Consider the following 9,643-nt stretch of genomic DNA (forward strand, 5'->3'; position numbering starts at 1 on the left):
TGATCCTTTTGATCCAGCCTCCTAAGTAACTAGGATTATAGGCATGCACCAGTATACCTAGCTAAAACTATATTCCTTTTAAAAACTGAATAGTACTCTGTTTTATGTGTGTATAATCTGCTACTCACCCATCTGCTGGAAAACATTTGAGCTGTTTGTACATTTTGATTATGGTGAACAATGCTTCTATGAACATTGTGTTCAGCTTCAAGGTGCAAGTGTAGGGTTTTTTTTTAGTGATATCATCCTTCAGATAAAATATATTTTTTCTGCTGGGTTAAATAGTGTTCAGAGGAAAACGGGAAGGATCAGGGTGTCTAGGTTTCCTAGGACTACCTTAACAAAATAGCACCAACCAGATGCCCAATCAACGGAAATTTCTCTCACACAAGTTTGAAGGGTACAAGTCCAAAATAAAACTTACAGCAGGATTGTCCTCTCTCAAAGGCACTAAGGAAAATCTGTTCCATATCATTCTCTGTGCTTCTATTGTCACTGGAAGTCCTTGGTGCTTCTTGGCTTCCTTCTGTGTAATTCCATCTCTGTCTCCATTGGCACATGGTGTCCTGACTGAATATGTCTCTATGTCTTCACATGACTCTCTCCTTTCTGTTTTCTCCTCTTCCAAGGACACCCTACTTTCTAGATTAGAACTAACTATAGCTCAATTTGAGTGCATTATAACTTGATAACACTAACAAAGACTCTATCTCCAAATAAGATCACATTTCCAGGTGCTAAGAGTAGGATTTCAGCACATCCTTTTAAGGGGCTACATATCCATCCACACAGAGAAAAACTATAGGCACTATTGAAAAAAATTCAAAGGAGAGACAATGTGATTTGAATCAGGAGGTAAAAAGTGAAGTGATTTTTAGAAATTGAATATATGTTTTGAAGGTAAAGCAAATAGGATTTGCTGGTGGAATCAGTGTGGGGTCTGAGTAAAAGAGAAGCCTCAGAGATGATTCTGGAGTCTTTCCTAAGTAGGTTAGAACTGGAAAGTACTTCAGAAGGAGCCTGCTTGCAATATGGGGTGGGATTTAACAGCTCAGCTTTCAATGTGCTATATTGATGTTAGTCAGACATCCAGATTGAAACATCCAATAGGCAACTTAGAGTTAAGATCAACAGAGAATCTTTGGATGGAGAGGAAATTCATGAGTTAACAGAATAAAATTAAAGCTTTGAGTCTCGATTACATCCCCTAGAGAATAAATGCAGATAGAAAAAAGAGAAGAGTCTGAAGATCTCCCTTCTATCTTGTTGCAACATTCTCAAGCTTAACAGTTGGAAAGATAAGTAATGTATAAAGAAGACTAGATGAGGAAGAGAGAGGGAGTCAATACAGTGAGAATTTATCATTCCTTCAGGAAATATTTCTATAAATGGCAGGGAAATGATAAAGTGAGAGTTGCATTAGAATGTAATAATAGGAATGTTTTTAAGCTGGAAGAAATAACAGCATATATATAGTCTGATGAGAATAATTCAGTGTAGGAAAACATGATTACATGGGAAAGAATGGAGACATAAATTTTCTCTACATAATACCAGACATAAAATACTAATACATTTGAAGAGAGAGGCAAGATCAGGAATGTTTGGAATGGCTCCCTTTCATTCAAGATTTCAAATGATTGTTTTAGTTCTTGAGCCTTTCTGGGCTGCTTTTAATTTTTACAAAGTTCATGTATACAATCCAGAAAAAAGAGATCTAGTTTAATAGAACTCATACTTTGTGATATGGGATGTCTGTGAAAGTGTTCCTGCAGATTTGATATTGCAAGCCACAGAGAAGAGGCCAGTGTGACATAATGTTCTCTTTCCCCCTCTGCTTCTCAATAAATATCACTGGCAAAGAAAAGCAAAATCTGAGCAGAGAATATTTTTGAATTAGCTATTTTGCCATTATAATTGTTCAATAAAGAGATGCCTATGATTCATAAGATAAAATAAGGTTCAATGGATAACTCTGGTACTGAGCGCATCTCTACAACTTAACTTTTCCTTAAATGGGAACTTTAAAATGAGTTCTAAAATCCAGGCTTGGAAGCTCAAGTAAGGATTCAGAGAAGGCAGAATAACACAAAGGGAGGGACTGAGCCTTCAAAGGAGAGGCTTGACATCATTTGAGCCCTGGGGTAAGAATGATAATAATAATAATAATTAAGGCTAATAGATGTGTGGTTGGGAGGAAAAAGTTGAACATCTCTATGTAACCTCTTTTTCTTCTGTAAAGGAAACAAACAAATCCATTTGCTTGGAGAAATAGGAACAAAGTTGGGAAAAGAGCTATGCCAACCATCCAGAGAAGCCTGAGGTTGGGAACTATGGAATCATCCGAATGATCAAGGACAAGAGTTGAACAAAAGGATTGGTCCAACATTAGAAATGAAAGAAACTGTCCAGAGGTTTGGCCTAGTGGTAGAGTAGTTGCCTAGCATGCACAAAGACATGGGCTTGATTCGTAAGTACCACATACATAGGGAAAAAAAGCTGGAAGTGGTGCTGAGGCTCAAGTGGTAGAGCTCTAGCCTTGAGAAAGTCCAAGGACAGTGCTCAGGTCCTGAGCTCAAGTCCAGGACTGGCAAAAAAAAAAAAAAGAAAGAAAGAAAAGAAAGAAAGAAAGAAAGGAATAAATAAATAAATCAGGATAAAAAGACAACTAGATAATGGGATCCTTTATCTCTAAATCTTGATGGGAGGTAAGATTCTATCTCTATCTAGGCATAAAACTCCTTGACAAGAAGCAAGGCCTAGATTTGGCCAAACAGATGCTTCTGCCAGGATTTTGCCTCAGGCAGAAGTACCTAACAACATGACAATAGGTAGACCATCTTCTCGGGGCCAAAGCAGATTTAAGGCCTCAGCAGTGAAAATGTCCAACTGTCCAAAACTGATCATTAAAGGGGTATTCCCTGACTCCCTGACTCCTCCCTCAAATGAACTTGTGTTTTGGCTGTGAGCTTTTCTTAGCTTAAGTTTTTTCTCTTAAGTTTCTTTACCTGCTTTAACATTGATGCTCTGAACTACTTAAAGTCATCCAATAAAATCTATTTCTGTTTAAGGTAACCACAGTCAGGTTTTCCTATTTATAGCCAAGAACCCTGAATGGTCATGGGGATTAAGAAATTTGCTCACGGTTGTTACTGAGAAGTTACTCAATAATTAGATACACAAAATGATTTTCTGTGGATGTCAGTCAGTCCCTTTCATCAGCCAGTCAGGACCTTGGCCAGAGAGCTCATGAATAAAATGGCCATCTAGCAGGATAAAGAATATGAACAGAGGGATTCCCCATCACCAAGCCTGGTCTTGTAGGTACTGATTATTTATCCTGAAAATAGGAGGAACCAGGGCCCAGTCCCGAACATAAGCCATTTTCAAGTGGGTAGATCAGTCAGATATGTAGTAGTAGGGTATCATATGGATCTCTCTCTATTATGGGGGTGATATGAGAGAGGCAGTAACTTATCCTCAATGGAATACTGGTTTCTAGATGTGGATTTTTCCATTCTGCCTGTAATGTGTGAATTCCTGTAATCACCTTTCAAAATCACCTGTACAAAGTGAGAGAAAGAACAAGAACTTCACTGTAACCTCACTATTCATCTCATTGTGTATACGTATGTGCCTTTATAGAATAGAGGAGAAACTGAAGACTCAGTTATGGTACCAGTAAGGAGAACACTCTCAGAAGTTGAAATACTGTGCTCTGGAATGAGACAGTACTCTAACCAGTACTCAGTGATTTTTCTCCTAGTCAAATTACAGAAGTCTAGACATGAAGGGGTGAGATGGTGGTATCACCTTCCATTACTGCAGATCAGCACAGTTTGTATCTGGATTTTGGCTGTCTGCTGGTTTAGGAGGCTTTAGAGCCTGAGAAATATGGCTCTCATCCTAGGCTTCAACAAGAGCTTCAGTGAAAATTGAGATAGCCATTTGGCAGATGCCGTGATAGTTAAGTCAGCAAGTAAAAAGGAGTCTCTTGTTGCAGTGATTGGTCTTGACTTTCAAGACAAAGCATATGGGAATGAAATGGGTGGGATGAATAGACTGGGTCTAAAACCAAGAGAAATCTGAAGGACATTCCTTAGGCTAGGCCATCGGGGGATGAATTATATGTGTACCAACCCCATTATAGTAGGATCACCAAGGACTCAAACATCCTTAAAATGTGCTGAGCTTTATAACTTGGGGAGTAGGGGAGTGGGAAATGGCAAGCAGAAGAAGATGAGGGAGAGGGTAACTGTCAAGAGCAGCGGTGGAGTGGTGGACCCCCTGGAGGAGGTGGCGCGGCAGATCAGAGACGCATCGTTTTCATTAACCAAACTTCTTGAGGTCACATCTGCAATATCAGCTCAAGTGGAAGAGATTGCCCTTAAATGTACAGAAAATGCACGCTTCCTTAAGACGTGGAGAGACCTCTTGAAAGAAGGCTATGATTCTATGAGACCTGATAACTGACTATGACTGTATAATTCACCTCATATGGATTTGCACATGTACCACATATATAGGGCAATCTTCAGCATTTCTGTGTACTCAGAATGAAATTTTTTCTTCTTTTTCTAGACCTTTGTGAAAGCGTAATATTGATGTGATTTTCTTATGTTAACACAGATGTGTTTATCCTTACTTTCTGTTCTTTAAACGTTTCGAGATTCCTTTACAAAAGTTATTTCTCTCAACAGATAATTTTAACAGTGCCTTAGTATGACCAGATAATTGTTTTGAAAGATGGTGCATGTCAGAAGGTCATGGTACAACCCAAGCCATATGACTAAGTTTGCCCATGTAAATCAGCTCCCAGTTCTATGAAAACAGAGACAAGTTTATGACTTCCAGGCCTACAGCACCTGACACTGTCACCTGACAGTCCCCAATTTTTTGTTGAGTAAAACACTTGGCAAACATGATTAAAAGCTTCCCTCCTCTTTTTTTTTTTTGGCATGAAGACTAAGATTATTTTCCTAAAAAAAGATGTATGAATCTGAACTAAAGGGAAAAAATTAGCTCAATGGGACTTGAGGGTGTGTGTGTGTGTGTGTGTGTGTGTGTGTGTGTGTGTGTGTGTGTGTGTGTGTGTGTGTGTTTTGAGACAGGATCTCACTATGTAGACAAGGCTAGCCTCATACTGTAGGTTCTCCAGCCTTAGCCTTCATGAGTACTGGGACTGCAGGTATACATCACCATCCTCAGCATGGTGAATTGAATTTTGATAACTTTTTGTTGTTGTTTTGGTGGGGCTTGAACTCTGGGCTTGGGGGCTGTCCCTGAGCTCTTCAGTTCCAGGCTTCTGCCCTACCCCTGGAGCCACAGCACTACTTCTGCTTTTCTGGTGGTTAATTGGAGATAAGTCTCTTAGACTTTCATGTCCAGGCTGGCTCTGAACTGTGATCCTCAGATCTCAGCCTCCTGAGTAGCTAGGATTACAGGCATGAGCCACTGCGCCGGCTAATGATAACTTTTTGAAACAGATAAGTAAATTTTCCCAGTGTGTGATGCTTTTTGAAAAAGTGTTTACTTTAGAGAATAAATGTATGTCTAGAGAAAATATGCCCTTTATCCCCATTTTATTTTCCTGGCCATACTTAAAATTCCTGAGCTTTTTTGCTCAAGGCTAGAGCTCTACTATTTGAGCCATAGCTCCACCTTTTTGATAAGATAAGATTCTCTTGGACTTCCCTACTTGGGCTGGCCTTCAATAGAGATCCTGAGATCTCAGCCTCCTGAATTGCTAAGAATACAAGGATGAACAACCAATGCCCAGCTCCCAACTTATTTTTAAGATTGATTGCCTTCACACTTAATATTTCTCACATTTGATGTTTTCATGTTTGAATTACATTATCTGTGCTATTGCTTTTTAATAACTTCAGAAGAGACTTTATTTCTAATGTGTCAAATTAAGTGATGTAATGTTTTGTATGATTTGACCTTACTGACCATATTTCATTTTAGCTATGTATCATGTCAACAGTGACACCATGTATTTATGACTTTTGAGCATCTTTGATGTGGTATTTTAAGTCTTTGTAGAACTATTGATGTATAAAGAACTATATTCAAAATCCGCACAGTGGACCTGCAATAGGGGCCAAATGGATGGGCAAAGAATAGTAAGAATGGTTTTATTTAGCATGTTAGGCCCTAATTCTTGTTTTTTGTTTGTTTGGTTTTTGGCTAAAAGCCATATATGATATAATTTCTATACCAAAGAGATGTTTACTTCAGTATAAGACAAATATTTTTCTTAAATTATCTAGTATAGTCTGAAAACTGTGATTTTTAAAAATGTATAAAAGTAAATAATTATCAAAAGCAAAAAAAAAAAGAAATGTACTCATTTTCCTACTTAAGTAACTGTAACTACCCCTGTTCATCACCTTTACAATAATTTTATAAGGAATTTATTAACATTGATTTTTACATCATATTTCAAATGACATGTTTAACAAACAAGTATTCAAGAAGGGAATCTATATACAATCACTGGAACTTAGATTTTAGAACATAATTAAAATTAGGCTAAGGTCAGATTCAAAGGAACATAGGCTCAATGGTTTCCCTCATTTGTTATAATCAGTAGAAACCTTGGAGTCTCATAGCAGAGACTTACAATAGAACAAAACCTAGATATATAAGGCCATATAGTATGACGCTAAATGAAAGGACCTCTAGGATATAGAAACAAAAGCCATATAATGAGTGATTGTTGTCCTTAATATACTATGTTATCTCTCATTTGTTTTGCTGTCCCTTGGTTATCTCATATTGTTACAATATCTCACTTTGTTATCTGATATATTGGACATATTTGTGTTCAGGTATTTGAAATTGGATAAGGAAGCGGGGGAAACAAGATGAGGGGTTGGGGTGAGGGGGAGGGAAACGGGGACCAAGACATGAGAAAGGGAATCAATGTATGTGATTTAATGTACCTTCTATCTGGTGAATATAATGTAACCCTTCTATTAATTACAATAAAAAATATGAAAAAAAGAATTGCAAATCAAAACAAATTAGGCTAAGGGTTTGTATATCATAGATACATATTAATCTATGTAATAAAACATTATGTCTATAGAGCCATAGATTTTTATGTCTATGTAGTTGTGTTTATATTTCCAATACCATGTCCATAGCATTGGGTATGCAAATATTGAGTCCTCTCTCTTGTACTGTTTGGGTCTAATAGCTACATATTAAGAATACCATGTGCCTTTTGTTCCTTTGGTCTTGACTTGTCTCACTCAACATGATTCGTTCTAGAGTCATCCACCTCCCTGTAGATGTCATTATTTTATCTTGTCTGTTGGCTATGTAGAATTCCATTGTATGTATATATATGTATATATACATATATATATATACATACACCACATTTTCTATATCCACTCATCTGCAGTAGGGCATCTGGACTGTTGCCATCACTTGGCTATTGTGAATAGTGCAGAGCTAAACATAGCTGAGCAGGTGTCCTTATCATATCTTGGGTCATGATGTTCAGGATAGATGCCCAGGAGTGGTATGGCGGGATCGTAGGGAAGGTCAATTTTCAGTTCTTTAAGAAACCTCCACACTGCTTTCCAGAGTGGCTGAACTTGCTTACAATCCCACCAGTAGTGCAGGAGGGTTCCTTTTTCTCCACAACCCCTCCAGCATCTGTCATTGTCTGAGTTCAAAATCTTGGCCATTCTTGTTGGGGTAAGGTGGTATCTTGGGGTTGTTCTTATTTGCATTTCCTTTATGACCATGGATGATGAGCATTTTCTCATATGACTTTCTGCCATTTTAACCTCTTCTTTTGATAAGTCTCTCTTTAGTTCCCTTGCCCATTTAGTGAATGGTTTGTTGGGTTTGTTGGATATTAAGCAGATGTATTTTTGGTAAATATCTTTTCCCAGTTGGTTAGCTCTCTCTCTACTTTTGCGACTATGCTTTTATCTGTGCAGAAACTTTTTATTTTTAGGTAGTCCCATTTATTGAGTCTCTCTCCAATCTGTTGTGACACTGGGATTCTGTTCAGGAATCTTTTGCCTGTGCCTATGAGTTCCAGTGTGTCTCCTACTCTATCATGTAGCAGTTTTATGGTTTCCAGTCTGACATTGAAGTCTTTGATCCACTTTGAGTTAATGCTTGTGCATGGCGAAAGGCTAGGGTCAATTTTTAGTTTTCTGCATGTGGCTGCCCATTTTTGCCAGCACCAATAATTGAATAGACTGTATTTGTTCCACTGTATATCTTTGGCTCCTTTGTCAAATACAAGTTGACTATTGGTATGTGGTTCTATTTCTGGGTCTTCTATTCTGTTCCATTGATCTTCTGGTCTATTTTTGTGCCAATACCATGTGGTTTTTGTTATTATGGCTCTATAGTAGAGTTTGATGTCTGGTATTGTAATACCACCTGCATTGCTCTTTTTGCCTGGAGCAAAATATATCTGCTTAATATCCAGTATCCACAGGGAACTCAAGAAACTAATCCCCCCCCCGTCAAACCCAACAAACCATAAAAACCTATGACTCTATAGACATAACGTTTTATTACATAGATTAATATGTATCTATGATATACAAACCCTTAGCCTAATTTTGATTATGTTCTAAAAACTAAGTGCCAGTGATTGTACATAGAGATTCCCTTCTTGAACACTCATTTGTTAAATATGTCATTTGAAATATGATGTAAAAATCATTGTTAATAAATTCTTTAATAAAAAAAAGTCTTGTAGAATTCTGCAGTGAAACTGTCTGGACCTGGGCTCTTTTTGGATGACATTTCTCTGATTGCTTCCGCTATTTCATTGTATGAAATTGGTTTGTTCAATTTGCTTACCTCTTCTTGGTTCAATGTGGGTAGCCTATATTTATTTAAGAAATCCATTTCTACTAGATTTTCCTGTCTTTGAATATAGGCCCTGGTATTATTTATTCATAATGGACTGAATTTCTTGGATATCCGTCATGATTGTTCCCATAGGGTCTCTAATCTTGTTTATTTGAGTCTCCCCTCTCCTTTTTTTGATTACTCTTGCCAGGGGTCTGTCAATTTTGTTGAGTCTTTCTAAGAACCAACTTTTTGATTTATTACTTTTATGCATAGTAGATCTTATTTCAATCTCTGATATTTCCGATTTCATTTTTGTTATTTCTGTCCTTACAGTTGTTTTAGAATTAACTTTTTTTTTTGCCAGTCCTGGGCTTGGGTTCAGGGCTTGAGCACTGTCCTTGGACTTTCTCAAGGCTAGCACTCTACCACTTGAGCCTTAGCACCACTTCCGGCTTTTTGCTATGTATGTGGAATCAAACCCGGGTCTTCGTGCATGCTAGGCAAGCACTCTACCACTAGGCCAAACTCCGGGCCCCCTAGAATTAACTTTTTCTTGCACCATTAGGTTCTTCAATTTCTTCTTTAGTTTATTTTCATGCTCTTCTTCTGTCTTTTTAATATGGGCTCCTAGTGCAATAAATTTGCTCCTTAGAACTGCCTTTGCGGTGTCCCATAAGTTCTTTTGTGATGTATCTTGATTGTCATTACAATCAAGAAAGTTTTGAATTTCTTCTTTGATTTGTTCTGTAACCCAGGACTTATCCAGAAGTGTGTTGTTCAGCTTCCGAGTGTTTGAATGTTT

General features: G+C 37.7%; 1 pseudogene; it reads left to right on the forward strand.

The window, feature by feature from the left end:
- The first annotated feature begins 4,119 nt into the window (after positions 1–4,119).
- LOC150057685 (uncharacterized protein C4orf46 homolog pseudogene) lies at positions 4,120–4,572 on the forward strand (annotated as a pseudogene).
- Positions 4,573–9,643: the final 5,071 nt, after the last annotated feature.

The sequence above is a fragment of the Megascapheus bottae genome, chromosome 10 (genome assembly GCF_031878675.1).
Source record: "Megascapheus bottae isolate mThoBot1 chromosome 10, mThoBot2.hap1, whole genome shotgun sequence".
Classification (NCBI taxonomy): Eukaryota; Metazoa; Chordata; class Mammalia; order Rodentia; family Geomyidae; genus Megascapheus; species Megascapheus bottae.